Raw genomic sequence first — 24,245 nt, 5'->3', positions numbered from 1 at the left:
TCTCTGGTGTGAAAAAAAAATGGTACATAAGATCCTAATGGTATAATTGACAATGTGAAATAGGAAGAAAAGGGCTAAAGGTGTAGGGGAAGTGGGAAGGGTAGGGGAAAGGTATAAGGGAAAAGAAAAAAAATATGAGAAAATGGAAATAAAGTATTTGTAAATAGGGAAGGGAGGAGAGGGTGAAGGGAAGGCAGGAGAAAGAGGAGAAAATGAGAACAAGACCTGTCATGTAAAGGTACAAAATCCCAACGATGAATATAACTGTACTGTATATCTAAAATGTATCAATAAACTCAGTGAGAAAAAAAAGTGAACACGGAAAATGTGTCATCAAGTAGTATAAGAGTAATATTCCTTCTGTCTAATATTACCACTTATTTAAATTATTGTGAAATGTCAGTAAATATTTTTCATTTGCTAATTGGTAGTTTATTTTTATTTTTATTTTTCCAGTACCAGTGATTGGAATCAGGACCTTATGCTTGTGAGGCAGACAGCAGAACCACTGAGCTAAATTCCTAGCCCTAGTTTTTGTTTCTTAAGCAGTAAATCATCAGTTCATTTAATTTATCAATTTTCAATATTTTAAAATATTTTTTACTTTGTATGATAGCTATTAGAGTTATGAGAGCATCCATATTTTAGAAATGCATCCTGAAATTATTATACATAGATGACATGATATCTGGGAAAATAAATAAAATAGCAGTAACACGATGGATGCCAGAGACCCCTGCAGCAGGTTTGCATCTCCTGCTCATTGCTAGGATGCAACGTTGAAGAAAGACTAAAGAGACAGAGAAATGGGGAGCCAGGATAACCGATGTCCCTGCAAGCAAGGCTGAATAGATAAAGGCCCTGAACATTCAGAGCTGTCAATATTTATTGGTGACATCATAGATTGAGGTAAAAGCGGTACATGAAAGGACGTGAAGTTGCTATGAACACATTACTGATGCAGGCAAGGCTTGTAAAGGAAAAGACAAAGCATTTTTGAGTTAGGGACAGAACAGACAAAATACAGATTGTGGTGAATAATTAACTTTGTCTTAGTAAAGGTTGAAACTCTGGAAACAGAATTTGGGTGTGAGTCACTTTGACCTCAGTACGTAGGCTTTGGCCAGACTCGCTTCTATAAACAAGCCAATTGCAGGGTGTACTCTTTACAGCCTGCACTGCCCACAGCCTACTCTGGGCATAATCAGTGGGGTGGTCCCCCACAATGGAAACAGATGAAACAAAAATAACCAGTGATAATGGAAAATATTGGAAAAGAGTTCATGGAATTTCATAAGATATGCCTTTCTATTTATGTACCCATATGAAACTATCCATTACAAAATGCAAGATAGACTGTGACTTTGTGTAAAATTTTTATGGTACAAGGGATAGATTCAAAAAGGCAAGAAAAAACTTTTTGTTTCACATGTAAGTACATTACAAAGAATTTCAATTTGTATTTACATATTCAGTGTTTTTTTTCTTTTTTGGTAACAGTCCTAAACCAGGAATATTTCAATGTCCTTTAAAAAGTAGTGATATTTGTCCTTTAACAATGTTTTTTAATAAATAGTAATATATCAACAAAATGAAACACCACTCCTTAATAGAATAAATGATTCACACTAGCAATAATTATGAATATCAAAATAATTAGGTAGCATGAAGGAAAACAGAACACTAAAAACGAAACATTTATCCTATCATATAGAGTTCCAGAAAATTTATTTAGTAAGTAAGGGAGTCTGTGGTTGCTTGGAAGGATAGTGAGGTCAGGAAAAAATTAGAAAAGGGCATGCATAAGGTAATTGTAGAGGTGATGAATATATTCACTAACATGATTATGACAGTTTCATGAGTTTACATATACTATACATAAAAATAAATCCAGTTCTAAACTTTAAATATGTGTGTTATATAGCATTTCATTTATACTTCAATAAAACTTTAAAAATGGCTCAAATAAAATCTAGATCTACTTTTCAAAGAAAACAGAATGTGTGGCTGGCTACCTTATGTTGACACTAGTATGCTTGGGGAAGGGCAGCCTCATATCAGTGGCAGGAAATATTAGCAAGTAATAAAGATCATTTCTAGTTGAGCCAACAGAAACACTAAGAGGGAGAAAAAATGATATCCTTGGACTATGAGATTTCCCACTTCTCTGTTTTTATTCCTGACTATGCAACAAATGTCGCTATGATTACTGAAGTAAGCTGAACCTAATTTACTGTGATAACAATGTATACTCCAGGAAAAACACTATTATGGAGTGTACCCACTCATCCTGCATAGTTAGACAATGGAAACCCTGTGGATGTAGTTTGAATAAAAAGTGCATCGCCTCTACTTTAATGCAGTCTCTTCTAGATTCTACTAATTACACCCAACTTTTAAAATGCTAATAATTGTTTCAGCCTTACCTCTTTAGTCTTACTACAAATGACATGAGCAAACAGAATTTTGGACTTCAGGGTATATAATACCTTGGCAGTGCCCAGTAAACAGTTTCTCCTGAACAGCTTTTAGCATAATGTGACATTTGATGGGAAAAATAGAACCAATCTATGCCTTTCTGTAAAGTACTCTAGGTTTACAATAACTTTTCCCCCTTATAGTGACCTTTGGACACATAAAATTGTCTGGACATGCAGACCACAAACTTTTCCTAGGTGGTCTTTAGTAGCAATGCAAATTAGACCAAAATTGGAAGAAGGTAAAATTTTTGGAAGTTACCAATAATAACCCATTTTGGACTTTCTTGGCCAGAATTAAGTCAGGAGCATGTCTTACCTTGTCAGAAATGAAGGAATGGCATTGCCTATTGACTCAGACTTTCAACAAAGGAAAAGAGAGAGGGTAGAAACATCTGCTTTCTGTTATTGTAATGGAATAGTTAATGTACACTGCAGGAACTTCAGCAGCAGAGGTGAAGAGGTTCATGCAACAGAACCTGGCAGTGACCTGAATCGAGCAAGGGACCTGTCCTCCACAAGGCAGAAAGTACAAAAATAGTGCCTTATATTTTCTAAAATACCTGGAACTCATGGGGAATTTCTCCAGTGTAGATGTTCAGATGCATGTGGTTCAACTCAGGCAAATAGCTTCATCATACAGAATTTCCTCCATTTTTATTCCGAACATGGTGGTCTTTTTCCAGTGTGAACTCACCATATTGAATAAGCCTAAGGCTTTGCAAGAAAATCCTCCTATATTAAGTACATACATAAGGCCTTGCTCACCTGTGGTCTCATTATGCCTTGTCACTAGATATCCCTTAAATCCTTATCAGTCATAGGTGGGACTTTTTGATGTGCTGGATCTAGAATGTGTAATGCTGGGGTCAAGGGTGTGTGATTACTAAATTAATCAACTGACTAGCTTGGCATAGTTCTGGGTAGGATTAAAGTTAACCATTCTAAGAGTGAGTAGCATGGATAAGATATGAAGGATAGAAAGAGAATCACTGCTTGTTGCCAGTTTTTTTTGTTGTTTCCTGACTTCCTCTCCACCACACCACCTTGCCTTGGAGCCAGTCAACTATGAACTGAAACCCTACAAGGCTTGAGCCAAATAAACCTATCCTCTTCCTTTAACTTTGAGAGTTGCGTATTTTGTCTCCCCAACAAGAAAAGTAAGACAAAATTTGGTGCCAGAAGTGGGGTTGTTGCTGTGACTGTACCCTACCATGTGGTTTGAAATGAATGGCTTTGGAACTTGCTTATTGGAAGAGACTGGAAATGTTTAGAGATGCCAGCTGATGAAGCATCCCTTAAATGGCTTAATCTGCACTTGATGGGAGATTCTGCTCAGAGTTCCAAAGACTAGAATGCTGATAGAAATGCTACTAGTAAAGAGCAGGCTCAGGAGGTTTCTTCTGGGAAGGACTGCATTGTCTATTGGACTCCAGGTGATGTGTATAATGTTTTGGCAGAAAATTTGTTTGCATTTTGCTTGTGTCCAGAGAATTTGCCCAAGACTGAGATTAAAGGAGGCAGGCTAATTAATCCTGCAGAAGAAATTTCAACACAGTCTAATATTGAGGCGGTAGCATTGCTACAGTTGGGGGCTTTGAGCCAGACCTACACTGAGAATCAAGAGCAAAGAGCCTAGCGTTATGATCTAAAATGTTGTGCGTTTGGTCAAAAAGGAAGCTCCAGTAAAGTTGTGGACTAGAAAGATAGAGCAGAGGAGAACTTGATTTCCCAGGAGGAAGAGGACAATAGAAAAGATGACCAAAGGCCATCACAAGACTGAGCAGGACTCCATGCTTTGTAGCTTCAAAATTGCAAAAGTTAAAATACTTTGTTTGGAGAAGGGAGTCCCAGAGCATCATGTTCCAGAACGATGGCAGCCTAGGGAAGTTATTTCTCAGGATTTGGTTTATAGGTAGTTGGGCCCTCCACCCAAGAGAGAAGGAAACCTGTCTACTATTCCAACTGTCTGCATGCCCTAGCATGATCCACATGGTGCTGGTCTTAGAAGCACGCAGAGTGCAAGAGTTGTGGGATCAGGAAAGCTTCCACTCAGATTTCGGAAGGCCTGGGAGCACAGGCAGTGTGCCTCTGAGACTAAATGTGTGAAGCAGTGAATATGAAGCCAAAGGTGCAGTGGAGACCCCAGAAGGTTGGAGAAACAAGTAAATAGACAAGGCTCCAGTACTGTTTTAAGTGCAGATAAGTAGAATCACTAATGACCCTAATTCACCACGGCTTGAACAGGCATTTGTATTGAGACTTCTGTTTTTAATTAAATGCAAATTATGATTAATCTTGTGATGTGTACAGCACTCAGGTTCTTGATAATTTAGGTCTATTCCTCTTTGCCATATTTTTTCCTCCACAGAAAGCATGGTAAGCTGCCATGCTCCTTCTCTTTGGACTTTACATCCCAAACTAATAGTAAAATTACTCTCCTGATAAATTTCATATATAGAAACTATTTCTCATTGCCTTTTGACAGGTTTTTTTCCCTTTCTTTTAACCCATCCAATGAGTCATAGCATCCCAAGGTAGTTGGAGAGCACATAATTCCCAGTCCTTAGGGCCTACAACCCCTTTCAGGAGAAAGTAGCTATATGGAGATGGAAATCTCCAGCACCTTAGCATCTCATAAAAAATTATGGGGATTAATTTTTCTCAGTAGGAAAAGAGGCAGGAGATTTGTATGTGGCAAACTGGCTGGGCACTTCGTCAATCACAAAGTTCCAGGACACATGTGCAGAACAGTTCCCAAAGCCCTGCACCTGGGACCAATCAGAAAAAACTATTTTCAATTTTTCTTGCAAGAATTGAAGCAGGTGTTTGATAGGATGGCCTAGATCTCATGCCAGCCTGAGGAGTGGGAGACACAAAACACTATGACCATAAAATTGCAGGCAACTGTTTTCAGTGGACCATCATGCACTGTGTATAATATATTTCTTTTCTTTAATTGCCCCAGGCTTGACTTGTAGAGAATGTTTCTTCTTTTTCTTTACTTTTCCTGTCTTTAATAAATGTAAATCCTCACTACATTTTGCACTTGTTTTGTCCAATTCTTTGTTCAGGAAAAGTAGAATCTATCTCTACTAACAGAGTACCACAGAATCTGGTAACATGAGAGTGAAATTCTTTAGTGTCTCATGGTACAGTGGACCCTTGACTTACAAACTCAATTCTTTCATGAAGACTCTCAGTGTCCTTGGAGAGACCTTGGCCCAGGATTTTTCAATTAATCCCTCACAGGCAGGGATGTTGCAGTGTTTTTCCCAGAACTCTTTAAGGGTTATATCTGTATCTGAGACCATCAGGAAGCACAAGGGGCTGGAATTGGGGTCATAACCCAAATCTTTGGTCACAAGTTAAAACTAAAAATCTGATTGTAGACCAAATTGTTTGTATGTGAGATCAGGCATAACTCATGTGTCCACTGTACAGTCCTTTCTGAGCATTTCTGAGGAGACTACAAAGTTACTATATTTTTCGATTGCGCTAAGATGGGATCCATGTCAGTGTAGGAAGACTAGACTGGCTGGTGAACCAGAGGGAATACAGCGGGGAGATGAAAGCAGATTCAGAAGCCTTGTCCACTGACAGCTACAAAAGTGGAATCCTCTCGGGGTGAAGTAGCCCTCAGATCCGCTGCTGTGTGCTGGACAAAATACCTTGGTGCAGTCCTCCCATAGATGTCAGTGTGAACCTGGCTTAGTGTCTCATGGGTATAAGGATCCTTTACACATCTTATAAAGAGTTCTTAATTTCATCATATATTAAAGGAAGAAAAGCACATTGCACTCAAATATGTCAGTATAATTAATAAATGAGAGAATGAATGAACAATATTGACTATAATATCTGAAGTATTAAGCATGCTATAAATATTTCGTTGCTTACAGCAGTTAGTAAAAACCATGTATGTTACAATGGAATTCTTTCTAAAAACCATTCTAATTCATAAATTTCATAATGCCACATTTGAGATCATCTGAAAAAATATATAATGTGCACACAGTTTTGGAATTATTTTCCTTTCAATTCCCTCATGAGAAGTTAAGTGGAATTCTCACAGGAATTGCAAATTTGTAGACTTATCAGAGATACAAACACGAGGGTGGTTCATGCCTGTACTCAGATCTCAGGAGACCGAGGGAAGAGGATTTTGAGTTCCAGACCAGTATGAGCTACATATTTAGATCTTGTCTCAAAAAAACAAACCAAGCCAAAACAAACAAAAAGTAAAAACAAACAACAACAAATACATATATATATATATATAAAGACATTATATGTATATAAGAATGAAAGTATAGCATATTTAAATTAGACATCTTTTTACACCTCATATGTGTGTGCTTGTCTTTAAACATTAATGTGAATTAGAAGAAAGATTAAGCAACTGGAAAACTATAGGAAAAACAATATAGTTTCCTTGATTTACAGAGTAACTTTTAAAAATTCTGGTGAATTAAGAAAGAAATGTAATATGTGGGCCTTTTTTTTTATATATGTTACATTATTAAATCTTCATAACTAATTGTAGTAGTTATGATTGTTATGCTTATATATAATACATTAATATGTGGAAACAGATTTATAAAGTTATGTTCTTAAAATTAGTAAATATTATATCTTGTATATGAACCTAAGTCATCTGATTGCAAAATTCATGTTCCTAGCCAAACTTTGGCAGGCATGACTGAATGTTGTTTCAAACAAAAAATTTAAAAAATGAAAAAGCATTCAAAATGATTGAGTATTTTTTTCACTCTGAAAGAAATCCAGCCCAAATGTACATTAAAAAAACAGAACACAAGAACTACAACTATGTTTTAGTCAGGGTGTACAAGGGAACACATTTAAAATAAGACACATCATTTAAAGAATTATTTTACAATATTCATTCAAAAAGTCAAATGCATGGAGTGCAAGAGATCTGTCCATACACTAGAGACCTAAAGAATTCAGCCAAGGGCCCAGATCCCACAGCAGCACTCTGCACACGTCCAGCTAAAGGCTTAGGGCCCAAGGCAACGTACTCCAAAAGTCCAGCCAGAAGCCTAAAATCCAAGGCAACATCTCATGCAAGTTCATATCGAAAATCTGCATTGGGAATACCCGAAGGCCAGTGGTGGTAGCCAGAAAGCGATCTGTGCCAGTGGGGAAAAGGATCTGTGCCACTAGGCTGAGAGATCTGCACTGGATCTGGGAAGCAATGCTCGAGGTAAAGACCAGAGTTCCCCTGAGGAGAACAGCAGAATTACCAGCAATAGCAAGGACCCAAGTTCCTCTTCCAGTGAGAATAGCCAAGTTTGCATTAGGAAAAACAGCCACAGAAAGCTTCTTCACCAAGGTCAATAGCATACAATCTTCCTCTGCAGTTCTCTTTTTATGCCAATGGCAACAATCCTCAGGTGGGTCTCCTGTGCCAAGAACCATGCTGACTTGGTTCAGCTGCATGTTCCAAGTTGACAGTTCATCTACCACAAGCGGTAGAAGAGAAATTTTTGTAGAGGAAAAATATTACATAAGTTCCCTGCCAATTAAAATTTCTGAATTAGCCTGTAGTACTCCAGCTTATCAGGGGTGTTGAATAAGCACTTCTGACATTAGTCATAGTGGTAAATTTAAATTACATTCTCATTAATTTTTTTCAAAGCATTGTACAAATCAGTCATTGACCACAATGTTGTTCCTTTTTGAAATAAGGTATATTTTGAAGTTTGAGAATATACTCCCAAAATTGTATATCAAATAGATTTGGTTTCTAAAATGAATTGTCATTCAACCAGTATGGAGATTTTATTCTGGAAGTCACTGAATAATATGGGAGTGGGATGATACAATTTTGGTTTTTAGGTAATCACTGTAGTTAATGTGGAAGAATGATTCTAGGTGACAAGAGTAGACAGGGGACCCAGGTTAAAAAGTTAATACAGTTGCCTAGCAGAAGTATATCCTAAATGGTAGTAGCACTGATGATAGAAAGAAGTGGACAGATGTGAATATTCACTGTGAAAAAGAAGACTTAAAAGAGCATTAAAAGTATATGCTGAGGCAAGAAGATTGTAAGTTGGAGTCCACCTAGTGAGACCCTGTCTCAAAAACATTTTAATTGAGGAGTAGAGGGACTGTAGCTAAGTACAAAGGTCTTCAGTTCAATTCACAATACCTTTCTAAAAAAAAGAGTATGTGGAATGTTGGTGGTGGTCATGGTGATGATTAGAGGAAGGCAGGAAGAAATATTGAGAATAAATCCCAGGTTATTGAAAATGGAATGGCATGGATGTCTGTGATCTCACCTCTCCATGGGCACATGACGGTCTTTGGACTTCTACAGTTACCAAAGATCTGCAGGTGTTTGTGATCATACTAATAAAGCAAACCTGGGAATATTGTCCCAATGCCTAGCATGGCACGTGATGCCCAGTGTCTATTACTCTCATTGTAAGGATATATACGTGGTTCAGGCTTTTAGAACAGTGAGATTACTACTTGACAGATTAAAAAAGAGCTATAAAAAGTAAACTAAAGGGTTTCTAGTCCAGCATGTAGAAACTTGAAAATCATCACTGAGTCCTAACAAGTAACGAGCTGGATAAACTGATTAAAATCAATAACTCTTCTTAGAGAAAAGGGAAATTGAAGTCACATGGAAAACCACTGCCCATCTCCACAGCACCAAAGGGAAAGGCGGCAAATATAATGAATTACAGTTTATAGGAGCAGAAACCCAGGAGCAGAAATTTTCATAGAAACTGATGCAGGGGTAGGAAAACCTAAACACTAATGTATGAATTGCTAAAGGCTAAGTATGGAAAAGTCTGAAAGTCTTGAAAGTCTAAATCCACGCATACTCAGGTAAGGAGGACAGTCCCTCATTTTTACGAGATTTAAATCCCTGCGCTCCATCACTCTGTTCACAATTATCAGGGAAAAAAATAATTTCCTTCCACTTCCAGCAGGGGGAGGGAAAATGAAGCCATTTTGAAACATTCCAAAGTATTCTGTTTGCAATAAATCCCGCACTCTAGAGAAACTATGTACTAACGGGAGCCTAACCTTCTGGGGTTCTGTTAGAATACAAATGACTGATAGGAGGGAGGGTACCGAACTCCAGTCCGCTGTGGCCATCCCATACCATCTAGAGATGAAAAAAAGAAAACAAGAACTTTAAAAGTACCTACCTGTGAAATTCACAGTCCAAAGGCATAGACTTCTTTTTTGTTTTAAAGACTGAAACTTTAGTACAATAGAATGATCTCACACTCCCCGTTCTGTATTACTATATCAATAAAGGCCTTTTAAAAGCAAATCCCTTTGCCTAGTACATTATATTCACCCATTTTTCAAGAATGGATTCAAAGTCATACTAAAAGGAAATGGGCGCAGTTTAAAGATAGAACACAAGTATTTGAACCAGATTTACATATGGCAAAGATATTGGTATTACAAACTGAGAAATTAAAATAACTAGAGCTAATATGAAAAATGGCTGTAGTGGACAAAATAAACGACTTACAAGAATATATGGACAATGTAAACAGAGAGGTGGCAATTCTGAGAAAGTATTTTTAAAAAACCAAATGCAATAGAGTAAACACTAGAAGCACTGAAGAAATCCTTGAGGGACTTAGTTGTCTACCATGCATTGTGCTAAGCTATGATGATAATCACAATCATATTGAGATTCATTTTTTTGTTATGGATGGACATACATTACCTCAAATTCATAATATCTCATTCATTCTTCAATACACTAAAACTTGCTCTTCCCTTCACTGATTTTTTATTGCCTGTCTTGGCTAATCTCAGGATGAATACTCCTTGAGGGTAGAGATTTTGATCTATTTGTCTTTGGTGTGTTTCAACCACCAGAAAGTGTCGATTTTCTCTTTTTAAAGAACTACATTTATTGGGACATAATATGGCCTTTAAGTCTATTTGAACAAATGAATAAATGATGGATACCAATGAAAGATAGATGGTAGCCTCTGAAGGGAGGGAGAAGAACCAGTATATCCTAAATTTTCTTTAAGATAATCACGACATCCACTCTGCAATGTCCAAATACATAGGACCACATTGTGGTTTTTGTCTTTGTTTATTTCTCTGCAGCATCTGATCCCTTTGATCTCTTCTTGACATATTTTCTTGCCTTAAATTTTATGACTCTGTACTCTTTTAATATCCTCCAATTTTCATCTTTTTTTTTTTTGCAAGGTCCTCCTTTGCTAGTCAATTGGTGTCAACCTCTTAATGTTTATTTACCTTTTAGTTTTGATCCATGCCTTCTTAGGTTCACACCTTGTGCTGACCTCCTCATGCACATTCATCCTCATTGTATCACTTTTCCCTGCATGCAGATATTTCCCACATCTGTGGGTTAATGCCCATTTCCCATGGAGACATTTGACCTAAAATTACATTGTTCTTATTACTTTCATTTGTGACTGAAGTCAGTTCATTCCTCTGAATTCCTTTTCTCCATAACATGTGGAAGTCTCTCAAGTCAGAGTATGGTAGTAGCAATAGTCTTTCTTCATCTTTTCTTTTCCACCCCTGATAATTCTTCTTATCTGGTGGTCTGCTCTAATTCTCTAGTTTGTGCTGTGTGACAACAAGAAATTTTATAGGGGGATTCCATTCACAGAAAACCTTACCCATTCACTGTAGAACTATAGTATAATTGTCAAGGCATCTGTCAGTTTCACTTAAAAAAGTGTGAACTCCAGAATGGTAGGAACTATGTTGTGGTCTTCATTGTGTTTCATATTCCACATATAAGCCTTGGCATTTAGCGTATAATCAAAAACACTTTATTGCTTAAGGACAAGATACATAAGATAAATTTATAATTTAAATGATGTAATTATTTCAATATTTTTGAGTTTAATATTGTTCAGTACACAGTAGCTGAAAGTATATGTTGGGACAATATTTTAAAGCTTTATATTTAAAGTGAAAATAGAATTGTCATGTTGAGTCAAAATATGATTTAAGTAAAACTAGTAGAAGAAATTTATGCAATTGCTTTGCATAATTAAAATTGCATAGGCTCTTCAAGTAAATACTACTACTAATAATAAATATGAAACCCTTCCTTTGTATTCACATATTTAAACATTAGCAGATAAGTAGTATGGCTGAAGATAGCCAGACAAGTACAGTATGTTTGAAAATAGGAAAGATTCCTTAATAAGCTTGGCTTGCCAAGTAATGATATTGGCAGTCTGTCAGCATGTAAATAATCTAAGAATCCCAAACTTTCTTGGCCAAGTTAATCTTCATATGCTGATATGCAGAGTCTTAAAATATTCTAATGGCAGTTGTGAAGTCTAAGAAAGAATTAAACGTTGCTCAGTTACTTGAAACCAAATCCTGACCCCTAAACATATTTATTTTTTAAAGTGATGGTATTATTTGTATACCACTCCTAGTTTTATCAAAAAATAGGGCAGAAAGAGCAGAGTTCCCAAGTTTCCTCCCTTTCTTTCACACCCCATTCCTCTGCAGGTTTGCCTTACTATTATGTTTTGCTAGGGCTTTACATTTGTTATAGTTGATGATCTAATATAGACATATTTGGATGGCCATAGTTTATGTTAGAGCTCAATTTTTTGTTATACAGTTCTTTGAGTTTTCACAATGTATAATCCATTATTACAGTATCATGCAGAGCGATCTCATTGTGCTAAAGATACCTTATACCATACCTGTTCACGCCTCCATCCCTTGGCCGAATTCCCTGGTAACTACTGATATCTTTTCAGTGTTTATAGCCTTTTAAAGAATGTTATACCATATATAGCCTTCTCAGATTAGCTTCTATGTCTTAGCCATATATATATAAACATATTAAATGCATGTTTCCAATATAGAAAACATTGAACTGGAAACTAGAGAGATAAGATTCCATCCCCATGGTGAACTTATGATAATAGGGTAAGAGATTTGTAGAAAAATAAATTAACTACAATGGGTGGAGATAGGTACAATTTTCTCATTAAAAATATAGAGAGGAAGCACAATAAAAAATAATTATTTGTAGATGAGGAAAAGTGGAGGATTGTTTGGTTAAGCATCTAGAGCATACTTTTTCTAATCTCTGTTCTCAGAGGTAAAGTTTTGCCAGAAGAGAGCAATCATTCATCTTTTGTTTCTATATTTCAGTGGTTCAGGAGCCATTTCTCTCTACATAGCAAATTGAAAACTATCTCATTTCGATATATTCTTCATTTGGCCTCACATACTGACAATATATACCGGGCATATGGTAAATAGAAAAGGGAACATAATTTAAAGGCTTGCAAATAACAATTTTATTGGCCCAGCATGCTCATAGTTTTTGTTTTTCTGTTAGTGATGATGAATTTGTGGCTAATAGGGCTGGAATTAAGGGTGTTGCCTGAGCCTGTAAAAGAAAATAATTTGTAACACAATATAAGACTAAACATGTGATCTTCAGTTCTATGCCAGATTCAGATTATTTGTTCCAACATAAATCCTCGCACATGTATACGGAGTATGTGCATTTCTGTTTCTTTCTTTAAGTACATTTCTATTTATTACATTAAAATGATGATATATAACATGCAATTCTTTGGTCTTTTTTACATTTCTGGGCTTCCAAGTGTATTTTGAGTATCTATAAATGTGAATTGGTGGAAAACAATGAATATTTGTAGGATGAAAGCATGAGTGCAATCTTATAATGAAGAGAATGAAAAACATCAAACTCAAAAATGGATTGAGTTATGCGCAAAAGCCATTTTGACATTTTATTAACTTCTCATTTCTCTACCTCCTTGTTCACGTCCTGTGACTTAGACCAATAATGTGGAATCAAGATCACGGAGCTAAATCCCCACCTGATGTGTGTGCTTCATACAGGTTACTTCATTGATGCCACAACCATAATAGAACATCTACATTCCTCTGGAAAACATGTATTGTGCATTACCTGGAGACCAGCAACTACTGTCCAATCTGTGATGTCCAAGTTGACAAAAACCAGACTGCTACTGAATATACAGTCAGACAAAAGAATTCAAGATATCATACACAAATTAGTTCCAGGGCTTTTCAAACATAAAATGAAGAAGGGATTTTTGTGCAGCTCACCCTTCAGTTGATGCTGCTAATGGCTCTAAAGAAGATAGAGGAGAATTTGCAGATGAAGAGAAGAGAATTATAACGATGGTGAGATAATAAGCTTATCCCTTGAATTCTTTGAACAGAACAGATTGAATCAGAAAGTAAACAAAAACAAAGAAAAGTCTAAGGAGGAGGTGAATGATAAAAGGTACGAAGCCCAGCAGCAATGACTGAGATGTACTTAAGAAAGTTTCTCAGAAGTCAAATGGACATACCTAATGCTTTCCGGATGGACATCAAGCATGAAGAGGAACCTTTAAAGGGTTAATATACACTAGCCGACATTGCCTAGATTTATACCTGAAGAAGGAATGGCCAACTATCTTTGAAATACAGAGTTTGACTTACTTGTAAGAGGATGAAGATTAGTCTCCAGAGAGATGGACTGACAAATGCTGGAGAACTGGAAAGTGACTCTGGGAGTGACAAGGCCAACAGAGCAGCAGGAAGTATTCCCTGCACCTCTTCTTGTTTGCCCAGCCCAAGTACTGCAGTTCAGTCTCCTCATCCACAATTTTTTCTCATATTTCCAGCACCATAAATGGAACCAGCAGCAGCCCAAGGGGCAACCAACAATCTTTCTTTGCCAATGGACCTCAAAAATTATCAGTAAATGGGTCATCAGCAATGTCATCTGGTTAGTTCCTGATTGCTAAGGAAAAAGTTTTAAACTACTGATTTATACTGATATCTTCATGCCATTACAGCTTAATAGATGCTAATACATGTGAATACCATCCAGTTTGCTTTCTTTAATAGTGACATTAAATTTGGCTGTAAAGATGGACTAGATGTGATACTCATATGGATTTTAATGAAAAGGGAAGAGTATTCCTATAAAGAATTGGATTCTGGGAAGGCAGGCATAACATTTTCTGTGTTAGGAAAGATGTGAAATGGTTTCTGTAACTGACGTTTGGATTTGGAAACACTGCAGTGGACAAAGCATTGGGCTATGGTTTGTTAATCTCAACTAATGTCTATGTTGCATTCTCCTTGTTCTTGTTATCATGCTGTTTTGTGAACCTGTAGAAAGCAAATGTTTTTTATCTTCAAATTCAACACTTGGAAAGAATAAACATAGAATAATGCATTCTATGCAGCCGTGTCACTGTGAATAACGATTTTTTGCATATTTAGCCATTTTGATTCCTGTTTGATTTTTGTTTCTTTGTTGATATGCAAAACTGATCAAAGGAAAGTAAACTTCAGTTTTATAATCTGTATGCCTAAAAATGGGTATTGCTGTTTATTTTACCTACTCTTTAAAACGATTCACTTTTGTAAAGATCTGATGCTTGTTGTACGATGCCATATCGGTATGTGACACAACAGGAAGCAGTATCGAATGATATATTTATAAATACTATAAAGAAAATATTGCGTTTCATGCATTCAGAAATGATTGTTCTCCCAACTGGTTAAACCTTTGCAGATACCCATACACTATATTGAGGGTGGCTTACAGCATAGAATATATTTCACGTTGATGATCTAATTCTAAGTTCTGCTCCATTGGAAGAAATTGGTAAATAACCATCATACTAACTTCTCCAGTAATACCTATTTACTTTGAAAATTAATTGTCCCAGTAAAGAAAAACATTATAAGGAATACATAAATAATGTCTTAATTTTTCATTGGTTGCAATGGAATTAATGCCCATTATGGAATTAATGCCAATTAATGCCCATCAATAATACCATAATGGAATTAATAACCATTTACAATGGAGTTTAAATGCCCATTTTTCACTGTAATTCTAAAATTTTTAAAGTAAACCAGCTAATTTCTGGAAGAAGGCATTTTGTCTAAAGTTATTTTAATATGTGGTGTAATAATTTCAAATTTAAGAGTTATCTTAACAGTTTATAATGTAATATGCCTTCTTTGTGATGTCCAGAAATAGAAGCAATTTACCATAAGCTTCTACAGGAATTTTTAAATACAGCAAGTGTGTCAACTTTAAATATCAATAACCCCAAGAATTGTCAGTTTGTGTTTTGCCTTGGTTGGACTTGGTGTGTGTTCCTCACCCATCAGTTATTTGCGAGGGTGTTTATTCTGTATCAATATTGTTTCATGTTTGTATGGGAAATTGTAGTTAACATTTCATTATTCTCAGTCTGCAAAAGAAACACAATTTTATTGCTTTATCTTGTTATAGTCATTGAATATTACTTTTACATAAAAAATAATGAGGACATTACAGATAACTTTGAAAACATGCGGGGGTCTTATTTTCCACCTGTTACTTCTAGTAATTAAATAATAACTATTAGTGTGCATAACAGTATTGCAGATATTTACAGCTTTAATTGGCTATTTGTCTCAGATTTTCTGAAAGACTCAATCTTTACTCATGCTTTAAGTAATAATTGGTAATAATAATGATGATGCAGAGTGACTCAAGCTATTACTTGTTCTTAAAACATTTAACACAAAAAAAATTGAGAAAAATGAGTTGCAGAATTTCAGAAACTGATGTATTCAATTTGGCAGCTCCTTTTTTTCCCTCAGGTTATATATAACATCTGTTATTCCATAGTATATATGCTAATCATTAGAGGCCTTTTTTATTATTCAAAAACATTAAATATTCATGAAAGCCAAAATTCATGCCAGTCTTTAAGGATAAATAATATATTTTTTTCACTTTACATGGATAAATTTCATGGCATTAAATAATACTTTGGTACAGATAGTTTAAATGTAAATTATCTATATTCTTATTGAAATAGACTATAATCTTTTTATTTTCATCATCTTCCCTCCCTTCCAGCCCTCTCCCCTCCCTACATACAAAAGTTTTGTTTCTATTTTTTTTAAGGATCAATGATATTATAAAATTTTTGTGGTCTAGTTTGGAACAAAACATGATGTTCTCTTTAACTAAATCTAAAATATGAATTGAATATAAATTAAAAATATCTTCCATGCAATGAACCCAATAAAATGGAGAAAAAATATTTCTAAATTGTGCATCAAAGAAGGCTTGTGATGACCTTAATTTCCATTGGAATGGCTACAGAAACAGTTCTCATTAAATTTCTTCCCAGACCTGGGCATTTCTTTGTATCCCTAGTTGGGAAAGAATAGCTTCATAATGCACAGATAGGGTGAGTGAGCTTTTGTTTCTGCAAATACAAAGCAGTCATTCTATTTTCAAAGAACTTTATATTGAAGAGAGATTACAGACAACTCTACTCTGTGAAACAAATAGGTATTCTTTAACCCCACACAGAGTGGGTATATGTGCATTCATGTATGTGTGCTTATGCACATGTGCATGTATATGAGATAAGAACTTTAAATAAGATTTTAGATGGATAGTTTGCTAAGTTTTATATCTGCAAATGTATTAAATGATTGAACAATTTTTAAAGTAAATTTTATTTTTTACATACACAAATACATATATGTATGTTTTATTTTATGAACAAATGAAACAAAATTTCCTAATCAAGATAAAAACAATAGTTGTCACTGTACTGTTATCTTCAAAGTAGTTACTCAGAGTAAAAAACATAAATCAAAAAGATTCTTAAAAAAAAAAGAAACAAACAGATAATAGCACAAATCTTGCTGCTTTTTTGAGAAAGTATCTCCATATGTAGTCCAACCTGGCCTTGAACTCGTATACAACCACGTAGCCGTGGCTTGCCTTGAACTTGTAGTCTTCTTGACTTTGCTTCTTGAATGCTGGTATTACAAGGTGCGTGCTCCCATGCACGCCTATGTTTTATAGTTTTAAAAAGTTTTAGAATTACAGGAATATTTTGATAGTAGAGAGTTTCCTATATTGTACACCGAGGTTCCTTTGTTATTTACATCTTATATTCATAGGGCACATTGTTATACTTAACATAAAATTTGACCATTCATTATTAATACTGTGCCTTATTCACCATTTCCTGAGTTTTAGTCTAATTTTCTGTGTTTCAACTTCCCCGCAAAGATACTATGTCACAGTTAGTTGCCGCATTAGATTGCCAGTTACAGCCTCATGTTCTTCTCTTGTTCTCCATGCCCTGTGGTTTTGAGGAGCTCCTGTCAAATGTCTTGCATATTTTCTGTATTGCTTATTCTTGTAAGAAATCACTTAGGCCATGACCAGTGGACCCGTGTTCTTTGTCTCAGGTTTGAGGATGTATTAGATCGACACTAATTTTATTAAGGTAATGTCAATATCCTCATTGCTCGGTTTCATCAGGAAAGAGCTTCTTTTGATGTAGAAAACTGAGCATTTTCCTAGGATTTCTGTTATAATAAGAATATTTTGATACTTATGGGCATTATTTAAAGATACAGTATATATTTATGCAGATGTCTATGCAAATTGTGAAGGTCCAGTGAGGATTTAAATGGCTCTAAAGACAATTTTGGGCTTTTTACCAAGTAACACTCAGGTATCCATAGGAGGTATTCTAAATCAAAAGCTTGGCTTCTCTGTGGTTCTCTCATCGGATGGAAACCCTGCATTGTAACAGCAGCAAGATGTAGATACAATACTGTAGTAGTGAAAGAAGGATGTGTGTGTTTCCTAGTAGAATATTTTAATTCAACAAATATTTGGCCTCCATTCTGTTAGGCGTTTGTCTGTTGAACTGAAATAACTTAGTTCATGAGTCATTTTCATGTATCATATCTGGTGATCCTCCAGCTTCCCTGTTACTTATTCCTTGATTGAGTTTTATCATAAATTGCAATTTAAAATGTCCGCCAGCTCGGTGTGGTGGCGCACGCCTGTAATTCCAGCACATGGGAGGCTGAGGCAGGAGGATCGCTGTGAGTTTGAGACCAGCCTGGGCTACATAGTGAGTTCCAGGTCAGTCTCAACTACATAGTGAGACCCTGTCTCAAAAAAAAAAAAAAGTCTCCCAAAAGGTTACACATTCAGAAGTGGGATTTTCGGAAGGTGACCGGATCATGAGGTCTCCAGCCCCCTCAGTGGATTAATCTGATGACACTGTTGGGAACTGATGTGAACAAAGCGGGGGCACAGTCTTGTTGAGGGCGTAGGTCAGGGGAGATGCCCTTAGGGACTTTAACTTGTTCCCATCTCTATTATTTCTGGCACCGGCACTTTGGCTCTGTCTCTGTGCTTCCTGACCTCAGGAGGCAGGCAGCTCTGCTCTCTCACGACCTCTCTGCAATGGTGCTTCTCACGGACCCAGAGACAATGGAAACAAAGGGTCCTCTCGCGAGACCTCTGAAACCACAAGCCAAAACCACGTTCACTCTTTTAAGTTTTTCTTAAATTTCTAATTATTTTGTCATAGTGATGTATAGCTGACTAGTACTTGCACGCTAGTATAAGTAATAGAACTTAACGTTATAAACAATTTAGAAGTAAAAAAAACCCTAAAACTATAAAAGAGAAAAAATTACTATACAAAACTGGCTTTCCACCCTGTTTATGGTCTAAAATGTAAATCATTAAATTGGGAATAAAGGTTATGCATTAGGTGGGGATATCTTTTTTCTTCTTTCTTTCTAAGTCTTTGTTTTTCAAATACTTTGTAAATAAATATTTTATTTTCTGTAGGTCAACACATATTTTAAATTTTGTGGTAGTAGCAAGTAGGTTGCACCCATATTGACATCTTATGAAATCAATAAACATTGTTCTTGTTTAAAAGGACAAAATAAAAAGGTACTGTATTTTTGCATCTCAATATTTAGTTTTCTGGACATTTAGTTCTATTTTGTAAATTTCAAGATTTTATTATTGTACTTTTTATCTTGCCTTATATCAGATATAGAATTTAGTTAATCTGGGAGACCATTACAGATACTGTAGGTTTTACACAATGTTATGTATCTCAATTTCAAAGAGGAAAATTGGCTATTTTCTTATGTTCATTCCTTTAAAAATATCCTGCAGTCTAAGGCTGATTAATGGTAGCACTTTGGAAATAGTACACAGCATATAGATATACGGAATCAACATGAAGTCAAGAGATCTTTAGCTGTTGATATTAAAAATACTTACATTTCAAAAATAATTTCTGCAGATATCTCATAGGTATTTTTCCCTAAAGTTAGCAATGTTGTGCTCTCATGTGCATAGATAGTAAGTTAAATCCTGCTTGTTTTGGAGGGTCTATAAAGGTATAAACTCATCATTAATTGGTCAGAAACCTATACAGAGGGTCACAAATTAAAAGTTCTGTGGAGTTAGATGTGTGTAGGGCAGAATTCAAGTGTTCTGATTATCAACCATCTGAAGTTTTTCCTTCTTAAGGGAAGAGGGAATATTGATACATTTATGCACCTAGATCTTAAGTATGTTATATCAAAGGTTCTTCAATCATATGGTCTCTGTATATGGGCATTAAGAAAGATAAAACTATTTGTAGATTTCCTTGATTAAAGTTCATTGGTTAGATTATTAAATTAGCTTCATTTTAATATCTAAGACAATTAACTTACAAAGAGAAAAATTTTGTTTTGAATCACAGTTTTAGTTCATGATCAAGTGGGATCATTTTTCAGCCTCTGCTGAGGCAGCACACATGGTGGGAATGTGTAGTAGAATAAACTGCTCCTCATGAGCAAGGATGCAAAGAGAAAGAGGGAGAGACTGGGATCTCACTGTCCTCTTCAGAGCTACGCCCTCTATGACCTAAGTCCCTCCTACTAGGCCCCCACCTCCTTGGGATTAAGCCTTTAATACGCGGTGACACCAATCTGTATCACAGTAGGGACAATGCTAGCACATTCTACTTCTGCCTAAGGCTGCTAGGGAGACATTTGTCTCTCTTTCTAATACTGGGTTCTAAAAACACATCCCCAAGTTTTTTACTATTGATTTTTAGTTTAACACAGTACTAGTTTGGCTGTGCTTCTCAGTACCTTCGTCTAGGGTTAACAGGAAGTGATTTTTGAGTTTAAGCACTTGATAAGGCAAAAGGCAAGGTGTGTGCATGTTTGAAAAAGTGTCAAGTGGGATTTTCAACTTCATGATACTCATCAATTTTGTGTATATCTACCTGAACATCACAGAGGATACCACACATTCATACCACTCTAAGATTTTTTTTTTAAAGTTTTCTTTTGATCTTTCTGATAGAAGTAGCCCAGGTCAGTACAATGACACATGAAAAACCAGATTTGCAAGATTTTGGTTGGAAGTGAATCATCAGATTATGCATGAACAGATGAAGATGATCCATTATGGTAGAACACTACATGTTTTCATAATAGCAGAGAGGTGTGGGTGAAAGGCAATGATGATGATTTTGACATTGTCCGTGCGGTCCCAAGTTGCTGTGAAAGTGAAGTGGAGAAAGAACTGACTGATGAAGACACAGGGAATGTTGACCTCCTTGAGTCAGATGACAAAGAACACAGCAATGTGAGTACATATTTGATTAGCCAAAATGTTGCAAAATGGTCACACGAACAAATGGAATAATCCAATGTTAGAATTAGGCCTGAAAATATAGTGAGGTGGGGTTGAAACATATTGGACAGAATGCCAGCACTGCCATTCGATGTCGGAAATTATAACAGACAAAGCACTACAAGATGCTGTGAAATACACAAAAGCTGAAATACAAATAAAATGTTCTGTATGCACCAATAGCCTTATTAAAAAATGTATTTATTATGGCACCTGACTAGCTGAACTCAAAACATTCATGTTTGCTGTACTGAGAAGGGTTTATTAATGGTAATCTCAGGAAAGTAAAACAGTTATGGAACAATGGTGAGTCAAAATATGGCATAAAAATGTATGCCCTTGCAGATACAAAGATGTATAATGCTTTCAATTTAGAAATTTATCCTGAAAGTCAGCCATCAAGTCTTAGTGATATAGTAATAAACTGAACGATGTGAACAGATTTGTTACTCCCATCTCCCAAACTAACCTGAATGTGACATTCAGTAATTGGTTTACCAATTTTCAATCGATGGTACATTTGCTAACAGAGCACAAGTTGACCAGTGCAGAAACTGTACACAACAAAAAGCTGAAATTTCAAATGAAATGTGCAATTTTAACACAGAGAATTGTATAATACAATCTTTGGATTTCAGAAAGATTTACCCTGACCTCACATAAGACAAAGAAAAACCAACTGGTACTGCTTATGTCAACATTGCACCATGATGGAAATACTATGATAGGGAAACCTTGACAAAACCAAAGACTGAGATAGAAACTTTCTGCAACAAAACCAAAGGTGGAGTAGATGTTGTTGATGAGTTATGAAGAAACTATGATGTCACTCAAAACACAAAGCCTGGTCTTATTTGATCCTAAACATGTGTAGAATAAATGATTTGACTGTTTACAAAGAAAATAACCAGATAAAATACCATGTAGGAATTTTCTTAGAGGAGTGGAACTTGAACTCATAAAAGATCATTTACAACAGGGGAAAGATAAAAATTTCTGGCTGGAGAACTATGCAAAACAACTGTGGAGCACACTGGTATGTGTACAGTTGAATAGACAGATGTAGCATCACCAAGACCTACTATGACAAAGGGAAAACCAAAAAGATGTCAACTGTGTCATACAAGAAAGGACAGGAAAACAAAACATGTACTATCAGTGTAAGTGATACTTGTATATGGAACATGCAATTTTCATGTGTAAAGACTGCCTTGGATGTGACACGGTTGCAGCAAAGATTATTTTTGTTGTAGAGTTGTATTGGTATTTTCATTGTAGTTCACATACATAGGTTATTTCTGATGTTATCTTTTTAGGTTTTATAAGCACATACACAGCTGATGTGAAAATGTTGATGTCTATTCTAAGAATTCATTACACATTAGATATTTTATTTTATTGATATCTCATTTTCCTGCTAAAATAACATTGTAGAATATAGTAGGAAGCTTCTGACAAAACAGGAAAAGAGAGATAACAAGAATGACCTGCCACATAAGTAAGGAAGGCTAAGCATATGAGCTATCATTGTAAGTGAGATATGTGCATGAAACATGCAGTTGTCATGTGTGAAGACTTCCTTGGTTATGACAATTGAAGCAAAGATTATTTTGGTTGTATAGTTCTATTGGTATTTTCATTGTAGTTCACATGTTTTTATTTCTAATGTTATTTAGACAGCTGACATGAAAAATATTGATGTTTATCATAAACATGAAATACATATTAATTATTTAATAATTTATTTTGTTGATATTTCATGTTTCTGTTAACTACAAACTGTATTTAATGAGAACCTTCTGACAAAACAACAAGACCAACGAATGTCAAGTAGTCCTACAAAAAGTCCAGGAAAGCAAAATGCAAATGTTGTTAGTGTGATATGTGTATATGGAACCTGCCATTGTCATATATGAAGATTGCATTAGGTGTAATAAATTAAAAATTTTGTTTGTGCAATGCTATTGGTATTTTCATTGTAGCTCATATAGGAATATGTTTCTGTTGTTTTTTTAGATTTTGTACGTCAAAATATAGTCGATATTGAAATTTTTGATGGTTTTAATAAACAATCAACAAATATTAAAAACAATAAAAAGGCAATGCTTTATTTTTATGATTTTTTTTCCTATTAAGTATGTCGTGTTTAATATAATTCATAAAATTAAAATTTATAATTCATCAGTAGAAATAGTCTAAAAAAATAAATTGGATTTAACACATTCATGTTTCTCTATGTGACAAAAAATGTGTTCTGCCCAATCAAGGATTCACCTAGGACTCTGCCCCATACATGAGCTAACTAGAATAAGTTTAAGGAAGGTGTGAAAATCTGTCTTTTATGAACTGTTCATTTGCCTGTCTTCCCTCTAAGAAAGTAGTGTTGAGAATTAGCAAATGGTAATCTATTGTGTGCCACTTTGATGTGCCAAGTTAGAGAAATAGTCTTAGAATTGGCCTTTCTTGGAATCTTTTCTTGGTATCAGCTGCCTCTGAATTATAGTCTCCTATAGGTGCAGGAAAGGGCATCTGCTACTGTTTCTCTTACCTAAAGAAACTCCTTTTAAAAGAAATGCAGTTGTTGAAACCCACCTTCTTAGCAATCTACATTTATAAGTTATTTATATTTATTAGTTGTCTACATCTATAAGCGATAGGGGCTTGATCAAGGTGAAGATCAAGTATAACCATAATCTTTTAACTACTGGCCAGGTGGCAGAATAATAAAAGGAAAACACAAGAAAAGCAAAAGCAGACATAATAATTAAAAAACTTCCAGTACATCACCAAAACTTGACTGAAGAACTTTGAGAAGACTATAGTAACTAAGTTTCTTCAAAACCTTGAAATCTAAAATAGCCTTTGTTAGGGAATTGATCATGTTAAAGTATTTTGGGACGCCGCCATCACAGGCTGCATTTTCCTGGTGCTTCTTGCCTCTTAAAATGACCTCATGTTCTTATCTTCCCTTTCCCCGAGGCCATAGCGGTTCAGAGAAGTTAAAATCTGCTTTTGCAGGATTGAACCCGTAAAAAGCAACCTGGCCTGTGATAGGTTAAAAGTAGCCCACTCCTCATAAATAAACAATAGCCCAGCCCAAAACTGATAAAAAGACCTTCCTGTCTTTGTTCTCTTCTTCTTTTTCTTCCTCCTCTCTGTCTCTGCTCTTTCTCTCTTCTCTCTCTCTCTCTGCTCCCACG

The 24,245-nt window shown here is 35.6% G+C and overlaps 1 pseudogene; it reads left to right on the top strand.

The window, feature by feature from the left end:
* The first annotated feature begins 719 nt into the window (after positions 1-719).
* On the top strand, positions 720-14,279 carry LOC104866078 (annotated as a pseudogene).
* Positions 14,280-24,245: the final 9,966 nt, after the last annotated feature.

This window comes from Fukomys damarensis, unplaced genomic scaffold, assembly GCF_012274545.1.
Source record: "Fukomys damarensis isolate Sample0158 unplaced genomic scaffold, DMR_v1.0_HiC HiC_scaffold_18, whole genome shotgun sequence".
Lineage (NCBI taxonomy): Eukaryota > Metazoa > Chordata > Mammalia > Rodentia > Bathyergidae > Fukomys > Fukomys damarensis.
Note: the sequence above shows the minus strand (reverse complement) of the source record. Positions and strands in the feature narration are given on the sequence as shown.